This window comes from Dysidea avara, chromosome 6 (assembly GCF_963678975.1).
Source record: "Dysidea avara chromosome 6, odDysAvar1.4, whole genome shotgun sequence".
NCBI lineage: Eukaryota > Metazoa > Porifera > Demospongiae > Dictyoceratida > Dysideidae > Dysidea > Dysidea avara.
Window position 1 is genome coordinate 23,009,196 of NC_089277.1, and position 15,685 is coordinate 23,024,880.

General features: G+C 40.0%; 2 protein-coding genes and 2 long non-coding RNA genes across 9 annotated transcripts in view; 2 read left to right on the forward strand and 2 right to left on the reverse strand.

Moving 5' to 3' along the window:
- The window catches only part of LOC136258579 (uncharacterized), a 181,643-nt gene that overhangs the window by 61,991 nt on the left and 103,967 nt on the right, over positions 1 to 15,685 (forward strand). The window contains exon 1 of one of the 6 annotated variants that reach the window (XM_066051922.1): positions 7,881 to 8,216. The exons of the other annotated variants lie outside the window; for them this stretch is intronic. The gene's annotated coding sequence lies outside the window, so the exon portion shown is untranslated. Of the gene's footprint in view, positions 1 to 7,880; positions 8,217 to 15,685 lie in introns of those variants that run through there. 6 annotated transcript variants of the gene reach the window in all.
- Positions 1 to 15,685, forward strand: part of LOC136258575 (heat shock 70 kDa protein 12A-like) — a 75,573-nt gene that overhangs the window by 32,395 nt on the left and 27,493 nt on the right. The gene's annotated exons all lie outside the window — the stretch shown is intronic.
- Positions 6,359 to 6,992, reverse strand: LOC136258583 (uncharacterized). Its single transcript, XR_010702859.1, has 4 exons — positions 6,952 to 6,992; positions 6,634 to 6,901; positions 6,546 to 6,573; positions 6,359 to 6,455 (listed from the first exon to the last, which is right to left on the reverse strand). It is a non-coding gene; the product is annotated as an uncharacterized lncRNA (long non-coding RNA).
- On the reverse strand, positions 7,252 to 8,395 carry LOC136258586 (uncharacterized). The gene is made up of 4 exons (XR_010702862.1): positions 7,898 to 8,395; positions 7,636 to 7,843; positions 7,425 to 7,587; positions 7,252 to 7,309 (listed from the first exon to the last, which is right to left on the reverse strand). It is a non-coding gene; the product is annotated as an uncharacterized lncRNA (long non-coding RNA).

Here is a 15,685-nt window from a genome sequence, read left to right on the forward strand (position 1 = left end):
CATAGTATTATTGTGAAATATTACATCATCTGCAGTTTTACAATTGGTGTAACATTCCTGGAATATGTAGCTACACCAATATACGGTTACACTGCTTGTCTTGTGTGCTTCACACACTATATCCTGAAAGTGTGCCTGCACCCCAAGGGTGTGCTGCTGGTTAAGTGTGCTATGACCACCTCAGTTTTAACAGTGTAGATTTGCATCATGCAGTAAAGCAAATTATATCTTAATTACAGTAAAGTAAAATACATCTCAGCTATAGAGAATAATCAGATCAAAGCATGATTGCTCTAGCTATAGCTAGCTCGATCTTCACTGAACAGAAACCGCTAAGCAAGACTAGCCCCTTCCCCCTCCATCTTCCCCGAAAAGAAATGAAAGCAGAGTGCCATCCGGCATAGTCAATAGGTACGGCAGTGCAAAAACCTTCTGCATAATATTATACGCAAAGCAGGTTAGCTATAGCCTATACTCAGATGGTACGATTTTCTGTACCATACGTGTATGGTTGTACTGTATATACACGTATACGCATATGGTATGTACCATACGCGTATGGTACAAAATACGCATATGGTATAGAGCACTGATTTTTATTTTTTTTTAAATTTATTCATTAGCAAAACCCATCAAAGGTATAACGCTAATGTACATAAAAAGTCATGTAAGTGATTAACTAGATAAATAATCCTTAAAAAAATCTAGATTACAATTACTTAAATTCTCAATATTCAAGTTATTCCAGTCAGGGATTGTCCTTGGCAGAAATGAATAAAGATATCGGTCCATTCTGGCATACTGTTGCATAAACTTTTGATTGTGGTTAGCCCTGGTAGTTGTTAAGGAGGATGGCACTGGAAAATACTGGGTAGGAATATGTATAAACTTGTTTACGAACTTAAATAGCAGAATTAAATGTGAATGTCTTCTACGATTCTCAAGCGATGGCCATTTCAACGCCATTAGCATGCCGGTTATACTGTCTCTGTGGTTCCTCCTCCAAGGTTTGTTTAATGCAAACCGTGCAGCACGATGCTGTAGCATTTCTAGTTGATATTTCGTAGGGCTGTAACTACGAAAGTTATTGACATATTATGAGGCTGAAACTTTGCTAGAAAATACACTTGGCTAAGTAGATTATACAGCTTTAATAAACAGGAATTTGAAAAATGTGACTGGATCTTGGAAAACCTACTTTTTGGGCACAAGAAAATTTTTTGGGAAACTCACATGAAAATTTCAACACTTTTTTAAAATTCTTTTTTTGCACACTTGGATAAAGCAACTATTAAACCTTCATGCTGTGAAGTTTCACACCCATAGCTTCTTTTTCCTGGCAGATATGGATGATTATATCAGACCATGTAGTAATTTCACATGCGTGGGATAACAATTAACTTACAAATTAGGTGATTTGTTCAGCTACTGGAATGGCTAAAACTTAGTCTTATACAATGACACATGGCATTTAATTGCAGAAAAGTACCAACACTACTTCATCAATCTATCAGAAATGTATTTTAAAGTATTTTAGATGGTAACAATGGAATTATTGGTAAAGTGATTTGTCACCATTTGTCACCCTTAATCACGCACAGAATTCAATACATCACCATAAAAGTTAGTTTGGAAACTACAGGACAGAAAATTGGCCATATCTCAGGAATGCTTTGAGATATTAAGCTGAAATGTTAACATAAGATAGATGAGTACCCTGTACCTCATTTAAGCTATAAAACAGAAAATTGACCAATGTTCCAAAAAGGTAGATTTTCCAAGATCAGGTCACAAATGCGCTATTGTGTCAGGTTTTCGCAAATCCAGTCACAAATGAATTAAAGAGCACTGCTTGGTATATCAGGCAGGAGAAAATTCACTGCTACAGCTAATCCCACAATTAATATTTCGTTTGCAATTACAACTAACCAGAATCCACAATCAATCCTTTAATGTTCTATCTTTCTTGGGGAGTATGTTTAATCACTCGCTGGACATCAGCTGATAACTTGTAAAGGCAGTTTCGGCAATGGTAAGCTGCAAGCTTTCATTGATATTTTAATTTTTTTTTACGGTTTACAGAAAAAATACACATGACAACAAATTCTGCAATTAGAATCTACAAAACAAACTATATAATCACAACGACAACGAATACAATACAACGAATAAAATACAACTACTGGGAAAGGGAAACAACAAAGAAAGAAAAACTACAGGGAAAGCAAAGTCATCACTATCTTGCAGAGCCCAATACCTTAAAATCATTCAAGCATTATCCACCCAACTTTAATCCGAGAAAGCTTTCCGTTCCATATTTTAGTCCTTCATTCCATTCCGTACTTTAGTCCATCATTCTGTACAATAGACCCCACCTCCGCTGAATGCTCTATTAGAGTAATTAGGTGACTGCTCTATTAGAGTAGTTAGGTGACTGCTCTATTAGAGTAGTTAGGTGACTGCTCTGTTAGAGTATCTCGATCTCCTGTGTACAGAGCTCATCTATAAATAAATCACCCTGTCGAGAGACAAGCTAAAACAAGTCACTCTGTGGAGAGTTCAGCCACAAACAAGTCACCCTTAGAGAATTCAGCTGCAAACAAAGACAAACCAAAATCCTTTGAAGATTTTAGGCCCCAATTTGGTGATTATTAGTTTCTCATCCACCGCCCGCATCCTTCTTAAGCTACTGTACCGCATGGTAAGCCATTATTTACTCTGCGCATGCTCAGAAGAACACGTGATACCAAACTGTTATAATTTTTTTTTGATGAACGCTACAATGCGCTATATATCACCAGTATGCAAATGCACATAATTGCAGACCTCTTTGTGGAGGTCTGCAATTATGTGCATTCGCGGTGCCAGGTCCAGTTTGCACTGTCCCATTGCTGAGGCACCTATTGCTGTGCAGGTCACTGAGGCCCATATGTAAGATAATTTGTTTTTGTTTATTATGTATTATGTCATTAATTTGTAAAAAAAAACAAACAAATTATATATCACCAGGAGAACTGTTGTTTTCCTTAGCAAATTGCTGCAGTGCCAGTTGCAATCGTGCTCTATGGCCTCTATCGACTTCATCAAAGCAGGCTTTCAGTTGACTGTCGAAAAACAGTTGGCGGTCACGAAACGTAGTGAAGGAAATGTTTGTAGTAAGAAAAAAAGTCAATTTGGACAAGGTCTGTACATCAGTGTGTTAATATTATAAAATAATGGTATAATGGTAATACCCTCCCGCCCGCATCATAATAATTAGAAAGGCTGGATGAGAAACTAATAATCACCGAATAGGGGCCTTAACTGTAAAATATCGCCCTGTGGAGAGCTCAATTACAAATAACTAACCCTGTAGATCATAACTTCAGCTACGAACATTATGTAAAGACACTTTTTACAGATCTAGATGATTAAGAAAAATACTGCAAATTAGTATCAACTAAAACACAATCATACACACACTGTAACATTAATCAGTCCAAAATAATTATTGCAGAATCATCATTGTATGAAGGAGCAGTTACAAATAAATAATAAATAAATCACCCTATGGATAAACAAGCCACCTGTAGTCTTTAGCTATACTAATGTGAGCGGATCTGCAAAAAGGGACATAATCGCACAAGCCTAAATCATAGATTATCGAGAGAAGGAATAGAAAACAAATTTTTTTACGTGAGTGTAGGAAATTGACTGTGACATTAATTAGAATGTAACAATAATTAGAATAGTTTAAATATAGTGTGTGATCACGTGTATTAAGTTGTTGCTGTGTGTGTTGTAGCGTGTCATCATTATCCGTATCAATCACGCTCTACCGAGTCGTTAGCTCCTGGCTTGAACCTTCCGTCGCCATATTGGCATTATATTGTAGTGCTGTGACCAGTTTTGGTTTGCTACTCTCGACGCTATTATCAACTCTAACCCCAGTCGCAGAAGTCGTAGTACCGTGGCAATTTATTCTTAACGGTACCCGCCAAGGCAAGCCACTTCAATCATTTGAACTGTTATTGTTATCATTGTTTTAGCGAACCAATGTAGGAGCAGACTCGTCTAATAGCCTCACGGAGAGGATACAAGGGACACGTGACTCGACTCTTCACTAAGATCGACGAACTAATTTACGGAGAATTTGACGATTACACTATCACGTCATTAAACAATTCCATAGAACAACTAACCAGAAAGATGGAGAAGTTGACACATATCGATGAACAATTATTAAAACTGTATGATGATGCGAGTGAGCTAGAGACAGCTGTGATGGAAGCAGAAGAGTTACATGACGATATGTGAACGGATTTCATATAACAAGGCTTCCACACACACAAAATCAAACTTACGATTTTACCAGAAATGGATTGCTGGTCTAATACACTATCATATTTCACACTGTATTTCCTTCAGCACTGGCAAGTCTGGTTTCTGTAGCAGCTTTCTTCCGACCCTGTCAAAGCCACGAGTGTGAGATTGGCACCATTAAATGGCCAAGGCTTTGGGATAATGGTGTGTAGTGAGCTGGGACTTCACTGAGAGCTCGCCAATAGTGTTCTCAGTCAATTTGGAGTAATTTGAGGGCCATGGAGGGCCATGGAGAGCCCAAACTTGGCCTCTGGATTCCAATCGTCTTCTTACTTCATTTTATACCCGTGTATTAAGACCACCGTCCACCCCACCCTCCCACCCTATTACTACCACCTGTGATCAAGACTTACGGTAGTGAGTCGCGCGGCCAAGAAGCTACAAAGCGCACGCCCAATTAAAAGACGCGCGGCCACTACTGTGAGTTATTTACGAGTAGAGCCGGTTTCGCAATATTAGTCCTAAATTACGCAACATCTCTCAATAGATTTGTATTGCGTTACGTGATAAAAAATCTTTAGGAGTCGTTATCATCATCATCATCATAGTTTTCTTGCGACCTCGCTAAAATAAAAAAGTAACCATTGCAAAATAAAAAAATAGGCGTATTTCACTTTATTTCTCTACCTTATGTTACAACTACTGTCATGTTATACCAGTCAACCAGTCAACATAGCCGTGTTTGTATAGTCCATCTAGCACTGACATTATCCAATCCTGGTTTGCCTATACGCGTATTTTCTTAAATCAACCTCTAATCCCTACAATAACTTTTAAAGACACGACGTGGACACAAACTCTAATGCCTGATAAACAAGTTGTGACAGCGTGCTGAACCGTAAATTCCCTAGGGATGGCGTTTTAAGCAGAAATCTTTTAAATTCCATTTAGTACCACACCCCATGCGAGCGAATCGCCAGTTGTCTTATGGTTTGAAGAACAAAATCACTAGCGAAGGTGCTTTAAGCATACTCTTCAATTCTCTGTTTACATGTAATTTTTAATAGATTAACCACAAAGGCCGATAAGGTGAATAAAAAAGGAAAATAAATAAAATAAAAAAAGGTAACAAGCCTTTAGAGGTTACCACCTCTATGTAGTGTGTACCGTGTAGCTTGTGTTGTGGCTTTCATTAAGTATTATGCACACACAAATGGTGCAACAAAGTTTTGTAATGGATTGCTCGAATGTGGTTCGTGGTGTTGTGGCTCGAATGTGGTTCGTGGTTTGCCAGTGACCATGTATGAGTTGGGGTTGGTCCACACAACTTACACAATATTCAAATTTCATGATGGCCATGATAATTTCTTGCCATATGGTAAACATACAACAATGTGTAACAACGTTAATTAACATCACATCAAGACTTGACTAAAAATAGTTCCGACAATAGTGATGATTTCTTGTATGTCGGCATGACGATACTGAGACCTGTAAAAGAATAAGCAGACACTGAAGTTAACCTTAAATTAAACACTCATGCAACTGACCTGGAACATCGGTCGCAACACCAAAAACACTTGTTTCGATATCTGATGACACAATCCAGCAGGCACTGAATTAAAAGAGAATGTACAAAAAATCAATATGCCGGGCTGTGTCAATAATAGCATGGATAATCAAAATGAACAAAAATTATATCCCAGGCTAAGTGAATGAATAACATAACTGTTGGGTAAGCATGTTAAACCAGAACATTAAGACTTTAGTCAAACCAGAACATTAGGACATTAGTCAAACAAAAGTACGCTATCACAACTTGGTCATAATACAATGTTTGTACCACTGGACTTCACACTGGTTTCCCAAAAATTGTGCCATTCCGGGACAACAGCATAATATTACGAAACAAATAGTTACTACAACACAGAAGGCTTACTGTTGCACTGTCTACACTGATATACCATAATTTAAAAACATAACAGATGGGCATTAAATACAATACACTTAATATCTTGGTACTAGGAAAAGATCACTAACATCACAACATGTAAACTGCCCTGGAAATTAACACCCTTGATGCCACTACAGTCTACACTGGATACTTGTTCGATCCCATCAACACTATGCCTGATACATCTGAGTAGACTGACCTGCAAATTCACATCACTAGTATACAGTGATAATTGATAACTACAAATACAACAATTGCAATAATACAATTCTTCTGTACGTCAACTGACCTGAAATCATGACACTCAATACTGAGACCTGTAAAAGAATAAGCAGGCACTGAAGTCAACCTTAAATTAAACACACATGCAAACTGACCTGGAACATCGGTCGCAACACCAAAGACATCTGTTTCGATATCTGACGAAACAATCCAGCAGGCACTGAATTAAAAAGAGAATGTGCAAAAAATCAATATGCCAGGCTGTACCAATAAAGGATGAATAATCAAAATGAACTAAAAATATATATCCCATATGCAGGTTAAGTGAGTAACATAACTGTTGGGTAAGCATGTAAACCAGAACATTTGGTCATTAGTCAAACAAAAGTACGCTATCACAAACTAGTCACTGATAATTGATAACTGCAAAAAGAACAATTGCAATAATACAATTCCTCTGAATGTCAACTGACCTGAAATTCATGACACCTCTATCTTTGTTCCTGCATGGTCTCAACTTACATATGTGACCGGGCCTGCGACAATAGGGCATGTGGGCACATGATTTTTGCCTACTTTTTCAAACTTCAATCATTCTTACCTTTTTGTGCCATTATGCTATAGCAATGCAATTTTCAGCTCATAGTAACTATTTAATTGGCTTTTTGATGCAAGTTACAGAAGTCAAATATTCCGTTTCAGTATTGAGACATGACCTGTAGAATTACGGGGTGTAGTTTGTGCCCACATGCCCTATTTTCGCAGGCCCAGTCACATATGTACCATGATCACATTCAACTGCTAGTGGATAAACCAGTATGACCAGATGGCCTGCAAAAACCAACAAGCAGGTGTTAAATACAATACACATACCTAAAGCCTGGAATATGAAAAACATTATTCCACACTGATATAGTAATATATTATAGGATGTTGTGGAACTTGCCTAAACGTGTAAACTTGAACATGAGGACAACTGCATAATCTGGACACTTGGAATTGTCCAATACCTGATGAACCGCAAGTAGGTACTAATGACATTCACTTCAACATTTTATTCCAGCTGGGTGAATCTCTTGTAACTGAGTAAAATGGTGTTTATTTTCCACCTGCAACCAAAGTTCTACATTTCTGTGGTTGAGTGTACATAAACTGACCTGGAAAATCAGTATGCCATAGGGGTATGGAAATGGTTCCTTTCCTTCTGTTGTGACATTACTTACAGCTGACTGGTAAATGCTCATCGATGTCCCCATGGACCCCAACAATGAGTATACCAATAACTTCACAAGTTGGAATGAATTTCCTTTCAACATGTGGTGGAATGAATTTCCTTTCAACATCTTGTGGACAGGTCCAAAAACCCTATCGCACAAACACGGTGAATCAGTGTGTGGCGATGTGACACGTTGCACAGACTTCACTCCTCGTTTCGTTAGCATTCAAGACCGGCATATATCATAGAGTCCCTCAGTATTCTTGCCGGACTCTTACTTTTTCAAGCGTTGCTCAAGCGATGTAGTTTCTCACGAGGGGCTCGAGTTTCTCAGTAAAGTCGAGCCGATTAAAGTACGCCTCACCGGACCATCCAGTTACATTCTTAAATTCAATTTAAAACCACGTATCATGAGTGTCCGCTTAAGGTAATTAGGGACTTTCCACGAGATTTCCCCTAAATAGATCACGTATTAGTTGTCAATCTGGTGGATTCTGGTGGTATACATGGTTCAACAATGCGGTAAGTGTAGTATAAGCTGTCAATGAATAATTGTTTGTGCACTGCTAAACTAAGTTATTTTTGTGTGATAAGCATGCTTGAGGAAGGGTCTGGGGGACGAGACTAATGTTTTGACAGCAGTTGATGGACAGCAGTTGATGATGGCCAGGCAAAGAACTGCGAGAAGAACTACTATGATAGTATGAGAGCAGGGAAAAATTCCCACCCCTATAGCTCTGCCTAGGGGCATTAACTAGCATTATCCACAGCTACTGTATTAAGTTGCTGATATGTACATTCAGGCCAAGAATAAAGGTGAAAGTGGTAGTAAGGCTCAATCCTATTATTCTGCTGAACAGGCAAGGGAGTCTGGGACTCAGGGGACATGTTCCCTCAGGAAAGTACAAGTACTACAACTTTTTTGTTTTAATTGCTTCATCAAGTATAAAAATTTCAGTCAAAAGGTGATGATCGAGCTCTGGTCTTATGCACTGGTTGGAGTGGTTGTATCGATACTGCACTGTGACATCCTTGAGGGGTTAGTGCTGGCATTGTCCATAGCAATACTATTCCATCTCCCCGAGTCTTGATGATTGAGTCCTCCATTCCTTTCTCTGCTGCTCCAATCCTGAAGTTGTGACCACAGTCAAAAGGTGACGATCGAGGCTATGGTCTTGCATCTATACTGTACTGCAACACCCTGGAGGGGTTAGTACCGGCATTGTCCATCGCAATACTGTTCCATCTTCCATATACAAGTCTTGATGGTTGAGTCCTCTATTCCTTTCTCTGCTGCTCTAATCCTGAAGTTGTGGCCAAAATATTAAAAAATGGTTATAACATGATAAATGATTATGATGATAACAATTACAAATGTATTTATAGCTGTGTAGCAACTGTGAACTAATTAGGCACTTGCAATTTTAATTAGGTGTCTGAAGCATTTAACATGCACAGATATGAGATATATTCATGACGTGCAGGCAGTAAAGATAAATTTACTCTAATAGAACAGTCATACTACACCGTAAATTCATACTTCTGAATTTACGGTGTTATGAAACAATCATTATTATGTATGGATTTTACTGACTCTCCAAGATAATATTCTGCATTAATGTTAATTGCTCATTTCCAAAAAATTTCCTTTTAAACCAAATTTAGAGTCTATCACTGACAAAAATCAGTGATATCCACCCCAAAAACACCTTCACTGTAAAAAAGGCGCGCCCAAGAAACTACAAGTACCTGGAACCCAATGTAAAAAAGAAAAAAAAAATCAGCTTAGCTGAAGTGAAAAGTAACTGGTAACTTAAAGAGCTGATATCTGAAGCGGCCAAGAATACAATTACTAAAGTTTAATCCATGCAAGAACACCTTGGCTATAAAACAGGTGTATACATGAAAGTAACTGGCAACTGAAATGGCTGATATCTGAAGCGGCCAAGAATGAATGGTCATATACAACTAATTCAAAAATTTAACACTGAACCTTTATAATTCAGCTGTGTTCTATATTCACTCTTGCTGCATCGTAAAGTAATTTCTTTTAACTCTAATTGGCTGGTAATTTGGCCGCCTTTTTTTGCTCTATTATACTGACTATTAAAAAAGGCGGCCAAATTACCAGCCAATTAGAGTTAAAAGAAATTACTTTACGATGCAGCAAGAGTGAATATAGAACACAGCTGAATTATAAAGGTTCAGTGTTAAATTTTTGTATATGACCATTCATTCTTGGCCGCTTCAGATATCAGCCATTTCAGTTGCCAGTTACTTTCATGTATACACCTGTTTTATAGCCAAGGTGTTCTTGCATGGATTAAACTTTAGTAATTGTATTCTTGGCCGCTTCAGATATCAGCTCTTTAAGTTACCAGTTACTTTTCACTTCAGCTAAGCTGATTTTTCTTTTTCTTTTTACATTGGGTTCCAGGTACTTGTAGTTTCTTGGGCGCACCTTTTTTACAGCGAAGGTGTTTTTGGGGTGGATATTATTACCCGCTCGAAAAAAGTTGCTCAGAACAGGGCAAATTTTGGGTATCAGAAATGTATACACCCACTCAGTGATAGCTAGTGAACAGATGAACAATTGGTACAAATTTTGTTTGCGCAGCTGTAGGCACTGGGAAGTTATTACACAATGATTCCTTAAAATCGTCATATCTCCTAACAAAGCTTTGTGCGTCGAATCCTTGTTTTGTCAAATTCAGTCACATATAATGGATAAGGTCATTTGAGCACGGAGGTACATTGAATTAAACACTACAAGAATGTCTGGCAGAGTCTCTCCAACACCAGCTAGTCAGGTACAGTCTAACGGAGGCCAAACACAATCAACAAGTAATGTAGCTCAAGCTAGTGATATTCTCTTGTCAACTACCTCCATAACATCAGAAGCTACCTCCCATGTACCTACAGCTGCTACCTCACATGTACCTACAGCTGCTACCTCAGATGTATCTATAGTTGCTACCTCAGAGATATCTACACCTGCTACTTCCCACTTATCTATGGCTAATTCCATGTGTCAACAGCTACTACTTACCACTTACCTACAGATGAGTACAGTGTTGAAGTAACTAGCACACAAGGGGCTACAATGTCACCCCCTCGAATGACAAGCTTGCTGTACAGTGATGGATCAAGGCCACCCCCATTAATTCCAGCAACCTTCTACACAGCCTCCACACCTAGCAGTATCAGTCCTTACAGGCCATTTATGTCTACAGCATTTGCCCCAGGGAATCTCTATGAATCGCTGCTGTCCACACAAGCTCACAGATTCCCAGCCTCAGTAATCACAACTCATGTGGCTTCACCATTTCAAGACCATAATCAGTTTTCCAACACTCGTCTTCCCAAGCTTACGCTGCCTACATTCTCAGGAGACCCCTTGAACTGGTTAACATTTTGGGATTCTTTCTACATGACGATTCATGCCAACCCCAACTTGAGTGGGATCCAGAAGTTTTCTTATCTGAAGGCACAGTTGCAGGGAGATGCTGCTAGGACAATTGCAGGTCTTCCACTCACTGAGGCAAATTATACCAACTCCATTGCATTACTAGAAGACCGCTATGGTCAAATGCACAAAATAGTGGATGATCATATGCGAGCCCTCAGAGTCATACCATCCCCATCTAACAGTCTTACTAGTCTTCGATTTTTTTATGACTCTGTGGAAAGCCACATTCGAGGGCTGGCATCATTAGGAAAATCAGAAACATCGTATGGTGAACTACTTGTACCAGTCATCTTAGATAAGCTACCCATAGATGTCCAAAGAAATCTTGCACGAGAACATTCAAACTCTCAATGGATTCTTTCTGATCTCTTGGCTGCAATTCTTAAGGAAATTAGAGTCCTTGAGTGTGGGCAATACAACCCGCACAAGCAGATTCCTAGATCAAGTGCAGAATTCATTGTTAATTCTAGAGATTACTCCAATAAGAAACAGCGTCAAGATGGCCTCGACAGTAAGAGTAAGCAACAGTGTGTGTTTTGCAAAGGACTCTATCCTACACATAATTGTAATGTTGTAACAGATTATCAGAAATGACTTGACATTGTTAAGGAGAATACACTTTGTTTTAGTTGTCTTGCTCGCCACAGGGTATCTCAGTGCCCATCCAAGTTTCGTTGCAGGAAGTGCAAAAAGAAGCACCACACCAGCCTTTCCAACAGTGAAACAACCAACACTTCAGAAGGGACGAGTAATGAGCAGAAGACAGAGATCACCACACCCACCAGTGGACTCCTAAGACCAGCATTGCACTGCAAGGCTTCTGAGAACAGCACCACAAACCTGTTTGCTTAAAACAGCTACTGCTCCAATAATTGCTGGTGGTATCAGGACCCAGGCAAATATACTCTTTGATGAGGGTGTACAACGCTCATTTATCTCGGTGGCAATGGCCAATGAGCTACAAATTACTCCTGTGTCAACAACAGATGTAGCAGTAGCCTCCTTTGGCACCACAGCTTTGACACAGTAGAAACTTGGAACCACCATGGTGGAGGTAGAAACAGAGTCTGGTGAGCTGATACCATTATCTGTTCTAATTGTGCCTTCAATTTCAGCTCCCAGTCAGAACTCAATTTCAACCTCTGTCCGCAGTATGCGACATCTTCGAGGCCTCAAATTAACCCAACCAGTGACATCTGAAGGGAATTTTACTATATCTCTCCTTATTGGCACAGACTAGTATTGGAGTTTTGTTCAGGACCACATTGTGAGAGGTCAGGGTCCCATTGCTCAACAATCCAAGCTAGGGTACTTGCTGTCTGGGCCACTACCAAGTGCAATATCAGAGGAAACATTATCTGCCCTACTACAGATCACTTCAGTGATTACCATTGACGAACCCAAATCACCAGACCTACATAACTTCTGGTCAGTAGAAGCAGTTGGAACAGATGCTAATTCGAAGTCCATGGACTCAGTATTCCTCCAATCATACCAGCAATCTTCTATCACTCAAACCCCTGAAGGCCCATACATCACAAGATTCCCATGGAAAGTAGATAAACCACATCTTCTCTCCAACTTTGCTATTTGCAAGAAGAGAACTCAAACACTCATGAACAAGCTCAGGAAAACTCCTCACATCCTACAACTCTATGATGGTATTATTAAAGAACAGGAAGAACGAGGATTCATTGAGAGAGTATATGATGGTGCCACACCTGATGTTCATTATTTGCCTCACCATCTGGTGAAGAAGGAGTCACCACCACTCCCATTAGAGTTGTGTATGATTGCAGTTGTCATGGTGACAGCAACTCAGCAAGTCTAAATGATTGCCTCGTGGTAGGGCCACCATTCTTAAACAACTTATGTGCAATCCTTCTATGTTTTCGTATCCATGCCTTTGCTCTCTCAACCGATATAGAGAAGGAATTTCTCCATGTAAAAACTTCACCCATCTGACAGAAATTTCACTAGGTTTCTTTGGCCAGCCAACCTGGAAATTCCAGACCTGGAGATGTGCACATACCGCTTTGCTGTGGTTCCCTTTGGCTCGTCCAGCTCTCCATTTATGCTTGGAGCAGTCCTCAACCTGCACTTGTCCAAGTTTGACACTCCAGTTGCACTAGATATGAAGAAAATGTTTATGTTGACAACGTTCTATCTGGATGCAACACCGAAGATGAGCTCCTAGTGTACTACACCCAATCCAGAGACATCATGAGTCAAGCCAAGTTTAATCTCAGGTCATGGTCAACAAACAGCCATCAACTCAAGCAAGTTACCATGAAAGACAAAACTGGTGATTCTAGCACAACAATGGGACTGTTAGGTCTGCGATGGAATACATCAACTGATATTCTTTCTCTTGCAACAAGACAATTTCCATCTGCCAACACCTTTGTTACAAAGCGTGATATACTGCATGCGTCATCACAGATTTTCGACCCACTGGGATGAGTAACACCAGTAACAATTAAGGCCAAAATTCTACTGCAGGAAATCTGGCAAACAAAGTTAACTTGGGATGAACCTCTTCCTACTGTGATCAAGGAGAAGTGGATTGCCATTCTTGCTGATCTACAGAGAATTGCCACAACTGATGATACCAAGAGCTTACTTCCCATCCAGTCAATCAAATATGCAGATAAGTAACATGTTTATGTTTGCAGATGCCAGCACTAAGGCATATGGAGCTGTTGTTTACCTTAGTAGAGATAATCATATTTGTCTTGCTATGTCCAAGACCTGTGTGGCTCCTATCAAGGCTACTTCCTTACCATGATTAGAGCTCATGGCAGCTGTTACTGCTACCAGATTAGCAAAGTTTGTTTATTCGGCAGTTCCTCACATTCAACAAGTACACTTTTGACAGACAGCCAAATTTTGTTACATTGGATACACAAAGGCACAAATTCCAAACCATTTATTGACCACCGTGTTCGTGAGATTTGTGAAACCTTTCCTACAGTTAACTGGTCATTCACACCCTCGGGTGACAACCCAGCTGATCTGCTTACCAGAGGAATATCAACCAACCAAATAAGAATGTCTCACCTTTGGACACAAGGCCCACACTGGCTGCCCACTAAATCAGATTGGCCCACATGGACACCCACAAGTGTACTCCATCTACAGACAGAAGAGGATGTTGAACCTGAAGCTACTCATGCAACAGAGCTTAAAACTACAGACAGCCACACAGGTATTTTATCTGTTATTGATGTATCACGATACAGTAGTTTTCATCGCATTCTGGCTGTCACTGCTTATGTTTTCAGATGGCTTCACAATCTACGCAAACAGAAACCCAAGTTATCTGGCCCCTTAACAAACATTGAATTGACTAATGCACGTAGACATCTGGTGAAGGGCATACGGGGTTCAGCTTACCAAGATGAGCTTGCTTACTTACTCAAAAGGCAATCTAAATGTCCCCCACTAGTCAGACAGTTACGCCTTTTTCTAGCTGACAAACAGTTAATTCGTTGCGGAGGACGGATTCACAATGCCCCCACCACAGAGCTGAGTAAATTCCCCTTCCTCCTACCCTCCAATTGCCGGTTTAGTGATACAATAGCCATAGACACCCACAACAAACTCCACCATAGAGGTGTGAGCATCACTGTAACAGCTCTACGCCAGGTCTATTGGATACCCTCCATCCGGAAATATGTCAGGAAAGTGTTGAGGCGATTTGTCATTTGTAACAAGTTGATGGGGAAACCCTATAGAGCTCCAGACCCCCTCCACTGCCCAAGGTACTCGTCGCAGAATCTCCACCGTTTACGGTGACAGGTGTAGACTTTACTGGAGCCCTATATGTCAAGGCAGGGGGACAAGAGATAAAGGAGTACATCTGTCTTTTCACATGTGCTGCCACAAGAGCAGTGCATCTCGAAGTTGTTAGTGACCTTACCGTGGATACTTTCCTGTTAGCCTTTCGAAGATTTTCTTCAAGGAAATCCCTACCACGCAAGATGATTTCGGACAATGCGTCCACGTACCTCGCTGCCGCGGAGGATTTACAAAGATTGTTTGAATCAGAGTAACTGAAAGGAGCATTAGAAGTTCAGAATGTAATTTGGGATCTTAATCCCAAGCGTGCTCCCTGGTATGGAGGCTCCTGGGAGCGCATGATAGGGATCACCAAGCAATCAGTGAAGAAAACTCTCGGAAGAGCCTTTGTTACTCTGGAACAACTTGAGACTGTTATTGTGGAAATCGAAGCCATATTGAATGACAGGCCACTGACCTATGTACCCTCTGATTTTGCTGATCCGGAGCTGCTTACTCCCTCTCATCTACTATATGGCAGGAGAATCCGTCCTGTTCCTCACCCGTTAGACAATCCAGAAGAGTTAGATGATCAAGACTTCCTTGATGCTGACAACATGAGGAAGAGAGTAGACAAACACATTGTATTGAGCAGTTTTGGTCACTTTAGAAACGAGAATATTTAACTTCCCTGAGAGAGTTCAACAAGGTTTCGGGACACAACAAACAAGCTATCAGACTA